This window comes from Larus michahellis, chromosome 8 (assembly GCF_964199755.1).
Source record: "Larus michahellis chromosome 8, bLarMic1.1, whole genome shotgun sequence".
NCBI lineage: Eukaryota > Metazoa > Chordata > Aves > Charadriiformes > Laridae > Larus > Larus michahellis.
Window position 1 is genome coordinate 14,718,818 of NC_133903.1, and position 14,363 is coordinate 14,733,180.

General features: G+C 41.8%; 1 protein-coding gene across 50 annotated transcripts in view; it reads right to left on the reverse strand.

Moving 5' to 3' along the window:
- Positions 1-10,132: 10,132 nt before the first annotated feature.
- The window catches only part of RBFOX1 (RNA binding fox-1 homolog 1), a 910,365-nt gene continuing 906,134 nt past the window's right edge, over positions 10,133-14,363 (reverse strand). For 15 of the 50 annotated variants that reach the window (XM_074599108.1, XM_074599107.1, XM_074599102.1 and 12 more), the window contains one exon: positions 10,137-14,363. This exon is cut by the window's right edge and continues 547 nt beyond it. The gene's annotated coding sequence lies outside the window, so the exon portion shown is untranslated. The other 35 variants (XM_074599151.1, XM_074599143.1, XM_074599124.1 and 32 more) reach the window with 5 other exon arrangements.

Consider the following 14,363-nt stretch of genomic DNA (forward strand, 5'->3'; position numbering starts at 1 on the left):
GCCGCTTTTTGGGGCTGGCTGAGCATCACAGGACGATGCCTCGGGGTGCTGGTCCACGCTGCCTCTGCCCACACCTCTGCAAAACCTCCCAGCCCTCTCCTCCCACAGCTCATTTTGGTCCTTGTGCCACAGCATCCCACTCCCCACGACCACTGGTCCCATCGTGTTAAGGCTGGGCTGTAAACCCCTGGCGCTGAAAGGATGGAGAAAAGAAAAACTCACCCCTTCTATGGGGTGTGTGAGTGTGCTGGCATTTCTCTGCTCTTTCCCCATAGCCAAACCATTACTGTCTCTCCCCTCCTTTTCTGCTTTGCACACAGGGGTACGTTTGCTGTGTCCCATCTCACTAACCAGTGGAGAAGAGTCATTTCTCCAGCATGCCCCATCCAGCCGAGGCTCCTTGCCAGCCAGAGGTGGAGTGGCACAGGACATCACCAGCCGCTTCAGCTGGAGGTTAAAAATCAGACACCCCCCCCTTGAGACCTCCATCGGCGGTACTGAGCTCGGGGGAGCTCTGCACGGCACGGACAGGGTTTGACTACCAGCCATGTGAAAGCCCTGCCCAGCCAGACCCTGCCTTATTATGGAGATCTGAACTAACAGCTGATTGGGAGGGGGGCAGGCAACCATGTGTTTCCACTATGACTTTTAGCAACTGCTTATCCCCTAAGCTGAGAAGTTTTTCTTTTTACAGTTGGCTCAGAAATAAGGCAAAAATAACCATATTCCAAGTGTATATTTTTCTAACAACATTGTTTTGACCAACCCTACTGTAAATAAACACAGTGTAACTATTGGTCTCTACTCTGCTTTTTAAACAGAAATGCTGGGGGTTTTTTATTTATTTTTGTACCCAGAGGGTTTTTTCCTACTCCTGGGTAAAGCAAATCCTGGGGCAAATGGGTGGTTGTGCCTCAGGGCCAAGGATGTGTGCAGCAAGGGCGGTGGCAGTGGCAGGAGCACCATCAGGTCCCTCCCATATCCACTTGTGAGCTCTGCCACCACGAACAGATCGTGGCATCGACCTCGGTAATAGGAACAGCAATGTGTTTTATCCATGGCTTTGGTCCTGTAGGGTCACACGGCTCTTCCCAGCAGGAGGCGGAGGAGGGCTGTTCTGCACCCTGGGCTGCCATGTGGGATGCAGCTTGGCTCCCCCATGACACCCCAAGCCATCCACGTCCCCAGGCGTCACCTGCACAGTCACCTCAGCTTGCTCTACCCTTCGTTCAAGGGCTCTCCTCCTCTCACTGTCTGCTTTTTCACTCCTGCCCTCTTTTTTGAGGGGCAGTGGACTCCCGCTGACGGGAAGCCGTGCACAGAGGGTAGGACAGTTTGCTCAGGGTCTGCTTCAAACCCCTGAGGAGATGCAGAACGCGCCAGCTCAGCCTCCCTCGCCTGGCACAGCCCAAACTCAAGAAGTCTTGCACCCTACATCGGGCAAACCACACTGAAAATGGAGACTTAGCTGGGCCCGTGATCAAAACACATCGGGAACGGCCAACAGACAGTGAGTGCCCTGTGCTTACGCAGAGGCCTGCATGGGCGCCAGTACCGGTGCGAATGTACACCATCTCCACATGAATTATGCATTTCTTTGCATGTAAAAAAACGAAGCATATTTATGCATCTTTCTTTACTTCTTTTCACTGTACAGGACGTAGCTTGACGTTTCCCCCTCATTATATTAGACCTTGAATTAAGGCAAGTTCCTCGTTAGGGTTTTAGGGTTTGGTGGGTTGTTTTTTTTTTAATTGCTACTTTTAAATTCTAGTGAAACAACGAGTAAACAAATAAAAAATTCATTAGAGAGAGGCAGCTCAACTTAGATGAAAGTTTTACGGCATATAGCTCTGCTTTCAAAAGCGGAAAATCCAGTCACCGGGTCATTAGCACAGCGTGCAGCACCACAGAAATGAGGAACATTAGAACTTGTGTCGTTTGCAAGATTTACTAATATTTCAGTGTCTTAACAGCAATGTTTCAGCCTAAAAGCTTCCCAAAAGGCACTTAAACATTTAAAATACCAGATCCAAATGGCTATGGATGCATTTACTCATTACGAGCATATTTAAAACAACGCATTTGGGCTGGCTTGTGACAACTTTGGGGCTACTGTGGGAAGGCAGGGGGAGGGCAGGAGGAATATTCGTTCCTTATTTCGCCCCTTCGCAAGGGCAGCCAGAGCATGTCTGCGCTTGAGCATGTGTGGAATGACCGCGGCAGTGCCAGCGGTGCTCGTGGGAGTCGTTGCATGTACAGATTACATTTTAGTGTTTGACTGTGAAGATTCCCCTGAAGAAGCTAACGCTGATTATGATCCTAGCTTGATAGCTTTGCTTCTTTGAACATGTCAAGTTAATTTCATGCTGAATAAGGAGAAAACTTATGCCTGTCACAGTGCTATATATCAGTCAGGAGCTAAGAACAAAGGCTTTAAAAGCCAACCGACTAGGTTTGCACATGGCTTGGCTACAAAAAGCAAAATTCAAGCACTTCGGTGCTTTTCACAGCACAGGCGAACTTCCCTTTGGAAGAGAAGGGGGCTACAGAGGGGTCCCCATTACCATGTGAAATGGCTTTGCATCCTGCTCTTCAGCGCTGGCTGAGGCACTCTGGCCAGAAAGGCTCTGCAGGTGTGTCAAGGGCGGCTCCTCTGCATGGCCATCCCCTTCTCCCAGCTCGCTCTTGAAAGGTAGCTGTTGTAGTTAGTTACCAAAGAGACTTTTTCCCTTTAAAGTCAGGTTAATATACTAAGAGAGCATGAGTCTTTGGGGGTTTTCTTTGGTCTTTTATTTGGTTGGTTGGGGTTTTTTTTCCCAGCTCCACAGTCTGTTATGCTTTTAAAATCTTGCTGTTTGATCTCAAGCTCATCCAGTTTAATATCAAGAATTGTAAAAAGAGTCTTTAAAAGGAAAAAAAAAAAAAAACCAACAAAAATCCCACTGAGTTATTTACGCAAACTGCTTCTCTTGGATCAGATATAAAAATAAGGCCTAAGAAAACCTTCATAAGCTGCACCACAGGAATGCAATTACTACTGAAAACAGTACAATCCCAGTTGCTATCTTTTAGAATTTTTTAAAAGTTTGGTAATAGTTCCAGTAAAGCCATCTTAGTTACAAGCAAACCCATGTATAAGGAGAAGTCCCAGAGATTTTGCAGATGCCCGTCATGAGGAAATTTCCCAAACCTTTGCGTGGCCCATCTTGAGGCTTTTGCAGTCTTAAGTTAAACCTTCTGAAAGACGGCTGGCCAGTTGTAAAGGAGGGCAGGGCATTGACCACTTCATTAATAGTAAAAAGTCTTCTGGATTGTTTTCTATTACTTTTTAGCACATGCTTCTTTTATTGTTATGAAAGACAGGTGTGTCCTATGGGCATGTTACAAGCTACTGGTGATTTTTCTACTTAGGGGGAGACAATTAAAAGTGACTTGAAGAGCTAAGCCTCTAAACTCCCTGACAAGACTATCGATTTCCTTCTCCTTTGCCTTTTTCTCCACATTATCAAGAGATTCACAGAAGAGTTGCTTTGCTTTTGCAGTTGAGATTCTAGGAAAATTCAGTTTTCAATTACCCTTAAATATCTTATCTAGGTTGGGTTCTTATACAAAATGTTCAGGAAAGCATAAGGGCCAAAAAAAAAAAAAAAAAATTCATTAATTTCTCCTGTGTATGTGGAGGAGTGCAACTTAGATGGAGAGAAGCCTTAATTCTCTGTTTTCTTCAAGGTCAAATTTCTCTTTGAAGGCTGGAAGAGAATTCCTGTATGCAGAACTATGGGAGAAGAAAGTGAGTTGCCCTCCCTTCCCCACTGCACAGAAGGCCTAGTGAAAGACCGCCCCCAGTGATAGGAGAGGAATAGCTGTAATCCCATTGGACTGGACTATGCCAGCAAAGAATTGCCACGGCTCTCTTCCATGGCTCAGCAGTTGTGATTGTGGCCTTACATCCAGCCAACACGAAGGTACCAGACTGTACTGAACCCCCTGCAGCTCTGCAGCCTGTGCCTACGTAGCGCATCGCTGAGCAGGTGGCTGTCACGCGTCGGTGTTGCACGGCGAAGCTGACAACGTGGAGTTCCTTACTCAGCTCTCTTCCGGCGCAAGTCCCCAGTCTAACCCAGGGAAGGCTGGAGCAATTCTGGGATGGGTTTGGTTGGTACTAATCGGCAGCTTCCCAAAGCCCATTTGCCCATAAAAGCTCAGGTGTCCCTCCTGATGTGTGCCCAGGAGGGGGAGGACGACAGCTGTGGAGTCTCCTGCTTTGGTGGGGTTTTCAGCCAAAAAGTCAATACCTTCAGGGACTTCGAAACTCTTTTTTCTAACAGTGAAACTACACAGTGTTAGTTCTATGGCTCCTCATGTCAGTGAAATATGATGGGCAAGGATCAAAATAAAGCTAGCCTGTGACACATGGAAAACAGATTGCTGTCCCAAATCAGCCTTTTAGTTGGCTTATTCTAAAATTCTCTAATTCTGTCTCCCTAGTAAAAAAAAATTACCTCTAATTTTGAAAAATGTATCAATTTGCTTTCAGACATCCATTCCTGAATTTAAAGAAAACGGGTCACAGAGCTTATATGCTCTGTGCTGAGCCTTGCAAATAAGCACAAAAAAAATAAAATTTAAGGCATTGTCTCTTCTCTGATTAAAATATACTATTGATATTGTTGCATGCTTGTGTTTACATAGAAGATAATTGAAAAGTTTCTCTTTTAATACTGTCTGGTTTTCTGCAGCATGATCACAGGTACCAGAGACCTCATCACTTTTCCTTTTCACAGGCTTAAAGGTATTTAAAATTCCTAGGTTCTGCTTTCTCAGCAACCTGCCTTCCTTTACTTCATTGTTAAGTTCCCCCTGCACACCTGCATAAGTACCAACACTTTTTTTCCTTTTCTCTCTCTCTCTCTCTCTTTTTTTTTTTTTTAAATCTTTAAATGTAATTCTGGCAATGAGTAGGAAGAGAGTAATGCAGATTACATGGCTAACAGCACAGTGTATCATCTACCTTTGGCAGTACAGCTTCTTGTCCACTGAGAAGGAAGAGCAAAGGAAAGTTGGTTTGGGAGTAAAATCAGGAAAGTGAGCTTTGCTCACAGCAAAATGTGAGCTACCTTTTAAAACATTGATATGCAGACAGGAGGTATTAATGGGGTGCATCAAGAAGAGTGTGGCCAGCAGGTGGAGGGAGGTTATCCTCCCCCTCTGCTCTGCCTTGGTGAGGCCACCCCTGGAGTACTGTGTCCAGTTCTGGGCTCCCTGGTTCAAGAAGGACAGGGAACTGCTGGAGAGGGTACAGCAAAGGGCTACCAAGATGATTAGGGGACTAGAACATCTCTCTTATGAGGAAAGGCTGAGGGATTTGGGTCTCTTCAGTCAGGAAAAAAGACGACTGAGGGGGGATCCTATCAACACTTATAAATACTTAAGGGTGGGTGTCAGGAGGATGGGGCCAGGCTCTTTTCAGTGGTGCCCAGGGACAGGACAAGAGGTAACAGGCACAAACTTGACTATAGGAAGTTCCACCTAAACATGAGGAGGAACTTCTTTCCTTTGAGGGTGGCAGAGCCCTGGCACAGGCTGCCCACAGGGGTGGTGGAGTCTCCGTCTCTGGAGACATTCCAAACCCACCTGGACGCGTTCCTGTGCCACGTGCTCTGGGTGACCCTGCTCTGGCAGGGGGTTGGACTGGATGATCTCCAGAGGTCCCTTCCAACCCTGACCATTCTGTGATTCTGTAATCCAAAAATCTACAGTAAGGCTTAGTATTAGAGTTTTGTTAGTGAAAATGAGTAGTGACCTGCTAAAGCAAGTTGACAGAATAAGCAGTTGCGTCCTTTCTGATTCTAAGGAGGCTAAGAAAACGCAGTGTAAAACCAACTGGCAATTTTTGCATAATGTAAATATATATGTACTATATGTAATGGTTTCTTTTCAGAAAATAGTAAAAAGAAGAAACACGTAAAGTCTAGAAAATTTCAAGCAAAATTTGTTTATTGTCAGCTGCTTCCATTAACTCAGGAGTGGCTGTTGCACTAGAAAATATTATACAGATTTTTAAATCACCACAGATAAGGGAATACAATACTTTTATGTATAAATGTTCTAGCACTCTACCAAATCTTCATAAAATAAAATTTTTAGTAAATGATCTTGTTATATTAGCAAAGTAAGGTCTTAATTTCTCTTTCATCTAAATTGAAAAAAAAAATAAATTACCTGCTCCACATTGTCTCTTTTAATCACAAACAAAATGAAGTTTAAGTTTAGGAATGAAATTAGAAGGGAGAAGAACTTTCAAATTTATGGAAAAAGTGCACAAATCTCACAGTAAAAAAAGAACTTGGAAGTGTCCTTTGTCAAAGGTCTAGGCAAACATAGACAAATGCTTCTGCCAAAGTTGAACTATACCTCTTTAGGTGACTTCAGTCTCTTAAAACCCTGAGTGTACTTCGTACAAAATAACTTGAAAACACCAGGGGCAGGCTAACTAACTGACAGAGAGATGGACAACTGGATGAGAGCACAAATGTACATGTATTTCCATTATTTTGGCACCGAGCAAAAAGATTTCTCTATTGGCTTCCCCTCAAAGCCACCGAGAATAAAGCTATAAAAGATTATCAAAAAGTAGGCCATGTTGCTCTGCTTATCATATTCATGTTGCCACTTCTCATTTTCCAGCGGTAAGAGATTTCAGACTGGGTTCGGAGTGGATGACTAGTACAGCACGCTGGGGTGATGCATGCCTTCCTCTTAATCCGAGTGCACAAATTACGTCCTCACATACCTAGAGATACGGATATTCTTATCATGGGAAACAGATGTTAGGGGACAATGTTGGCTGAAGAGAGGGACAATGTCAAATTTTTGTACCACGACCTAATGGTGGGCCATATTTCAAAAAATAAAAAGACACGTATCAGAATCTAGAGACATCCCACGGGAATTTCTCATCTTTACAGCAGAATTTACCAACCCTAGCAACATGTATATTTCTCTCTCTATTCCCAGAATATGAGAACTGCCAATAAAAGCTTTTCTGCTTCCCAGATAAAACTATTTTTTCCCCCTCTTGCTTGCTTTTATTCCTGAAAAAAAAGTTTGCTTTTTAACTGTGGAGCAAGGGGGCTCCAGATCTTTCAAGTCTCTGATGAAACCTGATGAAAACATTTTATCAGCTGCATTTGTGAATTAACAATGTCTGTATCCCCAGGCCATCGCTCTTCTCAAATAAAAGGAAGTTGGATCATTGCCCTCCTAGGTGAACATCAAAAGTTACGTCCAAGAAGATGTGAAATGGAGCTTCTAGAAGAATAGAGGTGAGGATAGCAGAGGCACTCAGAGTGGCAAGTGCAACTGCTCACTTCACAAAAAAGGTGGCAATTCTGTGGGTGGCAAAATCAAACAGAGGTGGGAGTGTTACAGCCATGATTTTCCTTGCTTTCTCAAACACCGTAGAGCTGAGATCTCACCTCTCATTTCAACATTTGACAGAATTTTTATATAAATCAGGCACCTCACAAACTTGAATTCCATTTTAATACCCCTGGTAAAGCCTCTAAAGCCTCTCTCTGAGTAATAATTTTCTGCTTTCTGCTCTATAAACCACCAGAAAATCCGTTCACGTTAATTCTGTTGCAAATGCCATGAATTGAATATCCTTTTAGAAAATTTCTGTGATAAATTTCCAGCCTTAGAAACTCTTGTTTTGGAGACCTATTCCAAAGGGCAGGTTTAAATCTTGGCTTAAAAAAAAGAACTGCCCTGCTGGCAGTTACCATGCAGATCTAGACAATGGACTCTTCTTTCCTATGATGAAAGTGCAACCCAGTTTCTAGTTTAATTGTTATTGTGATCCCTTCTCACCACTCACTTTCCACCGGCACGCAATAACCTCCTTTTGTTAGAAAGCAACGGCAAAAAAATTAGGTTAAACTGACCCCCTCACTGGTGGCTTTGAAACTTTTTGGCCTCCCTTATGACACCCACGCATGTGACAATGTTCAAAAACATCCTTAATCTTTCTTAGGACAGGGATCAAACTCCTGAATAAATCAGGAATTACTTTTAGTGGAAGACTTTTCTCTAAATTACATTTATGCAACTTGTTATTACATTTCATATGAAGTATCAGAGAGGCTTATGGGAAATAGGATAGCACCTACTGTAGGTATCTATTTCCCATAGAAGCCATTAGGGCAAGTTTATTAGCCCATCGTGGTTGTAAATAATGAATTCAATTCAATATTTGGGGTTACCTGGGGTTTAAATTGGTACTGATCTCAGTCTAATGTTTCCAATTTCAGGAATTGTAACACATTACTATATGCCTTTGCCAGCATGCAAAATGTTAATCTTGATAGATTACATTAATCTTTATAGAGAGCACTTTTTGCTCCACTTATATTTCAGGATCTTAACTCCTCAACATAAGGATGCTTTAGCTCTTTATATTGAGAACACTGCACATTTATTTTAATTGGATAACTGAGCTTTTCTGCTTACTGAGCTGTCTGCCTGACATTTGCAAAATGCAGCTTTTTTTCCCCTAACATAACCTAACTGTTCATTTTTATAAGGCCTGTCATCCAAAATGCAGAACCTAATCCTTAATTAGTTGTCATATTTGTTTAGATGTTATAGATCATCCATTGTACTGAACTCTTTGGTTTACTGTCCTTTCATAATGTCCATTAAATGATTATTTTTGCATTCACTTATGTTTTATTTAACAGCTTTCCTGCATCCTGAACACCTGACTTCCAGGCCTTTTGCTAGAGAATGGAATCATTAAGTTGGTTAGGCACGCGGGCTGCCCAGGCAATGCCTGGGTAAATCACAGCTAACAGAAAGCAAACTAAACCAAGGCATAAGCAGTGCTGAGAAGAGCACTGGGAGTGCAGTGAAGTACCTTGAACACAATAAGCTTTTCTCCAGTTTGGATTTTCAGCTGTAAATCTCTTTTGCAATCAGGAGCCTACAAGAAGCCAACCTGTCTCATGGGAAAGAGAAGGGACACTTCAGCGTCGTCCGCTCCCTGTTAAGCAAGCGATGGGGTCATGGAGTCATGTTTTTTTCAAGCTGATCTAATGTGGAACAGGGACTGGAATCCAGGGGAGAGTCCCAACCAACGGACTATTGAAGAAGTGTTTCTCAATGACTAATTAGTTAAGTAAAATGGAAGATCTTTAACAGAACTGAGGACAGCTTGAGCCAATACACGTCACCTACGTATGGAAAAAAAAACATTCCTGTATTACGGTAAGCCAAGAGAAGATTTTTAAAGCCACCTCCCACATGTATTTGTTAGTGCTTTGAACGTGGTTTCAGTGGGCATGGCAATCACCTCTGCCTCCCCTCTTATTCTTAGAACCCCTACCTAACTGGGTACTGCAAAGCTTATAAACCAAGATTGCCTACCTTGAGCAGCCTCCTAGGACATTAGGTAGCAATCTGAAACGTGTGACAGCCTCCACTAGAGAGCTAAACAACAGCTGAACAGAAGCTCCTGGCCCTGAATGCTGCGTGATTGAACACCTAAAACGACATTGACGTTTCCAGGTCCCGTCATGGATATAATTCAAAGTATCTGCTCTTCATGAATGGGTAATCCGCGCATTTCATTGCTTTGCTGCATAGCAGGAGTTGTAACCCAGCCAACTAAAGCGAGCGGGAAACGCTCAGGTAGTCACATCACTGTTTCAACTACTGCCATCGCATTAGATTCGTCCCTTGTTTGTGTGGATATAGGAAATATACCCGCATACTTAAATACGAGCCAGCATGAAAGAAAAAACCTTTCTTTTCCAAGTAAGAAATAAGGACCAGCTCAGAAAAGAAGTACTTTTCATCTTTTTCCTCCCTGTGCTAATCTCAGTCTTACCGTAGTAAGAGAAAAGATTCAAGTTGATGATATACTGGTATAGACCACCTAGATTTTTTTCTGATCCCAGTCTGTGTCCATTGTGCTTTTTGTGAAGTGCTGCAAGACCATTATTGGTATGCAGAGCACTAGGGAAGTGGTGGAGAGGCATAGAAGCTGCCGGAAAACAATTTCCCTTTCAGACAAAAAGCAAACATCTCCATTGCTGTCGGAATCAAGTTACATGTTATAAGGACTCAAGTTCCAGTCTGGAAAGACGTGGCGTAAAGCTCATGTTATAGTGAGAGGTGAAGTGTATGACCTTTAGGAATAAATTAAGCGTTATGATAAACTTTTATAATACGGGTAATTTCATAAATTCTTCGCAGGCCTCCCAAAATCATTGTCTCCCTTCTGATCTCCCACTCAAATCTTCTCTTCCCACTGAAATAAGGTTGCTTTTTTGTTTTTTCTTCTTTTTTCTTCTCTCCCCTCCACCTACCAAAATGATATTTCAGCTCTACTTCAGGGAGGAAATCATTTGCACAGCTTTTTTTTCCTCACGCATCTGTACTGTAAAACTGAAAAAAAAACCGTGGCAATAGGAACACGTCAAACTTGCAAAAAAATCACTTGAGGTACAAAACAGTAATATGGCACAACAGCAATTCAAACTAAAGACAAAGTTCCCAGAAAGTTAAAGAAAATTAAATTCTAGTTAAACAACTTGTCATTTTACCCAAAAAGGAAACCTGCATGCCCCTAAAGATGATCAAGAACAAGCAGTACGGTATAGTATACAGTGACAGTTCTAAGATTTCCTAAAAAGATTCAATTATTTTATCTTTGCTAGACAATTAAGGCTGTGTTAGAACTTTAAATAATTGGAAAAAATACCCTGAAAAGCTCAGTGCCTTTTCCTTTTTTGTTTGGTTTTTTTTTCCTTTTGGTTAAATATGATGCTTAGCTTATTCTCTGGCCAATTGTTCAATAAATACAAAGTTTTTATTAATTTAGCATGTGTTGGCTACTTGGCTGAGAAAGGAATCACTACTCATTAAAATATAAATAATGATACAACAGGCAGATGAATCCAACCACGTGAAAATTATGTGGTGTTTCAGGTTCTGTGTATCCCACTCACATTTATCTATTCGCATTCTTCTCACCTTCCGTCAGTCTAAATCTTCCTCAGCGTTACTACCTTTGTCATTTCATCCAGCCAGCAAAGGAAACACTGTCAATATATCCCCCACGCATGGTGTGGAGGACAGTACACTCGAACATTTAGTGCTCGTATTTCATATAAAGATATAAAGTAAGCATAATGTAATACCTCCTCCACCATTCCTGGCAAACATCAGGGTTTCTTCTCTTTACCTTCCCAGAAGGATCCAAGCACTTTTTAGAGTAAAGCTTGCTGCTAAACTGCGTAACTTGCAATGTTTAATCCCTTATCTTTATGTCTTCTCTTCCTCTGCTAAATTACACTATAACACGAACCCAGGCAGAAGAGTCACATAATTCTGCTGGCACGCACATGACATGATTAATGGCACATTAAACTCATCACCCTCACCACGCCCTGCTGGACTGATGGGCAAGTCTAGACCTACAAGTGTATGCAGTCGTCTTTCCTGTGGCGCGGACGAGAAACCTGGGAGTGACAAGGCGGCGCCTTCCTGAACAGTTCTCTTCCCTTCCTCCCCTGTACTTGGCGGGGCACAGAAACAGTAGCCGTCCACAAAAAAGACAGGGAAACAGAAGGCTAACTCCCACCCAGCACTGGAGAGAAGTCATGCGGGCACATACTCGCTCCCCGCTGGCCCTCCCCAGCATCGCTGCTCCCCGAGCAGCACGTGGCTGAGCAACTACGGGCACCTTTCATCTTGGTGGTGTTTTTGCGATCCTCCTAGATGGAATGTCCTGTTTAAATGCAGTCAGTTTGGAAGATGCCTTTTTTCTTTTTTTTTTTTTCTTCCTACAAACGAACCCCAATTCTTCCTCATGTATCATGCAGCGCTGCCTGAAAATGACATCTCATACTGGATTAACCTTGCCTTTTCGGGAAGCAAACCTTCAACCCAGTCCCGCGCTGAATCACATCGCTCTGGCCTCTGGCTGCAAAGCAGCAGCTGGGGCCCGCTGGTGAGGTTATTGCCCCCCTCCCAGACACGGACCCCCCCACAGCAGCCCCAGCACTCAGGCACCAACCTTGTCGGGCTCCTCTGCCCAGCCAGGCTCCCAAACACCACTTCCAGGCAGCCAAAAACCTGCCGACCTTGCCAAGAGAACATCTGTTTGTAAGTACATGGGGTAGGGTATAGATGGTGCAACTGTGGACAAGCTCTTGGACCAACACAGTAAAAAAGAAAAGCAAAATGACTTTGAACACCAACGTATTTTTACCTTTTCAGACTAAGCTTTTATTTTGATATTACAAACCATTTTTCTTTATTCACAAATCACGGTTGTGATATAAACACTAATTTCTAAAGACAGATATACACATTTTCTGGGTTTGTAGGGTGTTTTTTTAAATCTGTTTAGAAGTCACTATATTCCACATATGGTAGTAATAATTTTTTTCATAAGTCATATTATCAGTAGTTATTTATATAAGTGAAAACATTCCCAATATATATTGTAAAAAAATTTCAAATGCTTTTCTTACATAACTATTTCAGACATACATTTTAAAATGACTACTATGAGTACTGTAGGAGCTTTATAAACAAAATATTTTCTAATATGGGCTGCACTCTCAACCTTTCAAGATTATTTTAATAGACTAAAACGCCATATAATCATTTGGAGAGTGGGAGTTGTAAAGCCATCTCATGAAAATTAAAATTGCAAATAAATTCTGTTATTCCCCACGTTAGACATTTTGTGTGTGCAGTTCCAAAAGAGATGTATCATCCACGCTTCAAATCGGAAGCCTAACATTTGGTAAACATTTTTCAAGTTGCTTTATCGTGGTGTTTAAGTGATTTTATATTTTTTTTTTTTTTTTTAACAGGAGGCTTGTTTCATATAACTTACATAATAAATGTGGGGATTGAACTCTTAATAAATTCCAGTTCATTCCCTCACCAGTATAAATATATGTTACTGCCCCATTTTTCATTGATTAATATAGTCTCTTTCTCTCTCTGTTTCAATTTTAAAGATAATTTATTTTTCATTCTTAGATATAAATGCTACAGAAACTTTGTTTTCAAATCTTGTGAAACTTTATTGATGGTTATTGTTCAACTGATCATACTGCATGCACATACGATGACAAAGAGAAAGCCTGATCACAAACACTTTTTTTAAAGCAGAGTTGTTATAGCAAGTTGGCAGGTTCACAGCGGTGAGTTGATAATTTACTAAGGTGCTTGCCGGTAGGCACGCACGTTACACATGAGGATATAACTATCTGCAGCAAAACTGTAGCAAGACAGTTTTCTGCTTTATTTATTTAAATACAAAAACAAGAAGACCCGTGACAAACACCCCAACTTAGGTTAACTTGTAAACAGGACAACATGGAAAGAGTCCAAACATATGCACAGACAAACTGCAATTTTTCAACTATGCTTGAAACCGCCACCCGGGCATCTGCCGGGCTGCACCCGCCCGGGACCCAGACACGCGGCCTTCTCCGGTCAGCGCTCGGGCAGAAGAAGGTCCCTCTTTTGTCCCAGTTGAAAAGTTGTCTTGGGCCCGATATTTAGCAAAATGGCCTCGGTTTGAAAACTAAACAGGGGCAAGTTGTCATGCCTTGAAAAATTGCAGATTGTTTACACGACACAGTCATGTTTCCAAAAGTACCAAGCTGATGAAAATACCATGATTATCTCTACTCAATGATTGCAATACTTGTAAAATGCTTATATAAATCTGAATATGATTATCATATAATTCCATAAAAATGATACGTCTGTCTCTAACAGTTGGTCTACTAGGCTAAATCTAAAGCATCATAGGCTGTGTATTTCTAGAACTTAACAACTCCACTGCACGGATGTAAATTTTATACATTTTTTTTTACTGGTACAAAGAATTTAAGTTTTTATTACTTTCTTTTTTGGAAAAAAAAGAAAAAAATAGAAACAGTGCTTTTATCACCTTTTTATTATTGTTTTTTTCCCTCCCATAATATAAAAGTCAGCAATGATATCAATAATTTATTTTACTGGAAGAAATATAAAAAGAATGCTTGTTAATGGTCTAACTAGCAGTTTTTGCCTAAATAACTAGTTATGGTTAAATAGCTGAATACTGCCTGGTGGAATGCTTTAAAAGGGTGCCTTTGGACAGCTTTTAATCCGATTTTTATGTACAAGTGTCGAGAAAAGCACCCCTAATAAGAACATAACCTTTGGCTTTGAACAAACAGTGAATAATTTAAGACAGCTGATATATGATAGTTGGTGCAGTGGGGCCCCTTTTTGCTTCATTAATTAATATTTTAGCCAAACCCCATTCCCATGTCCCCAATTTC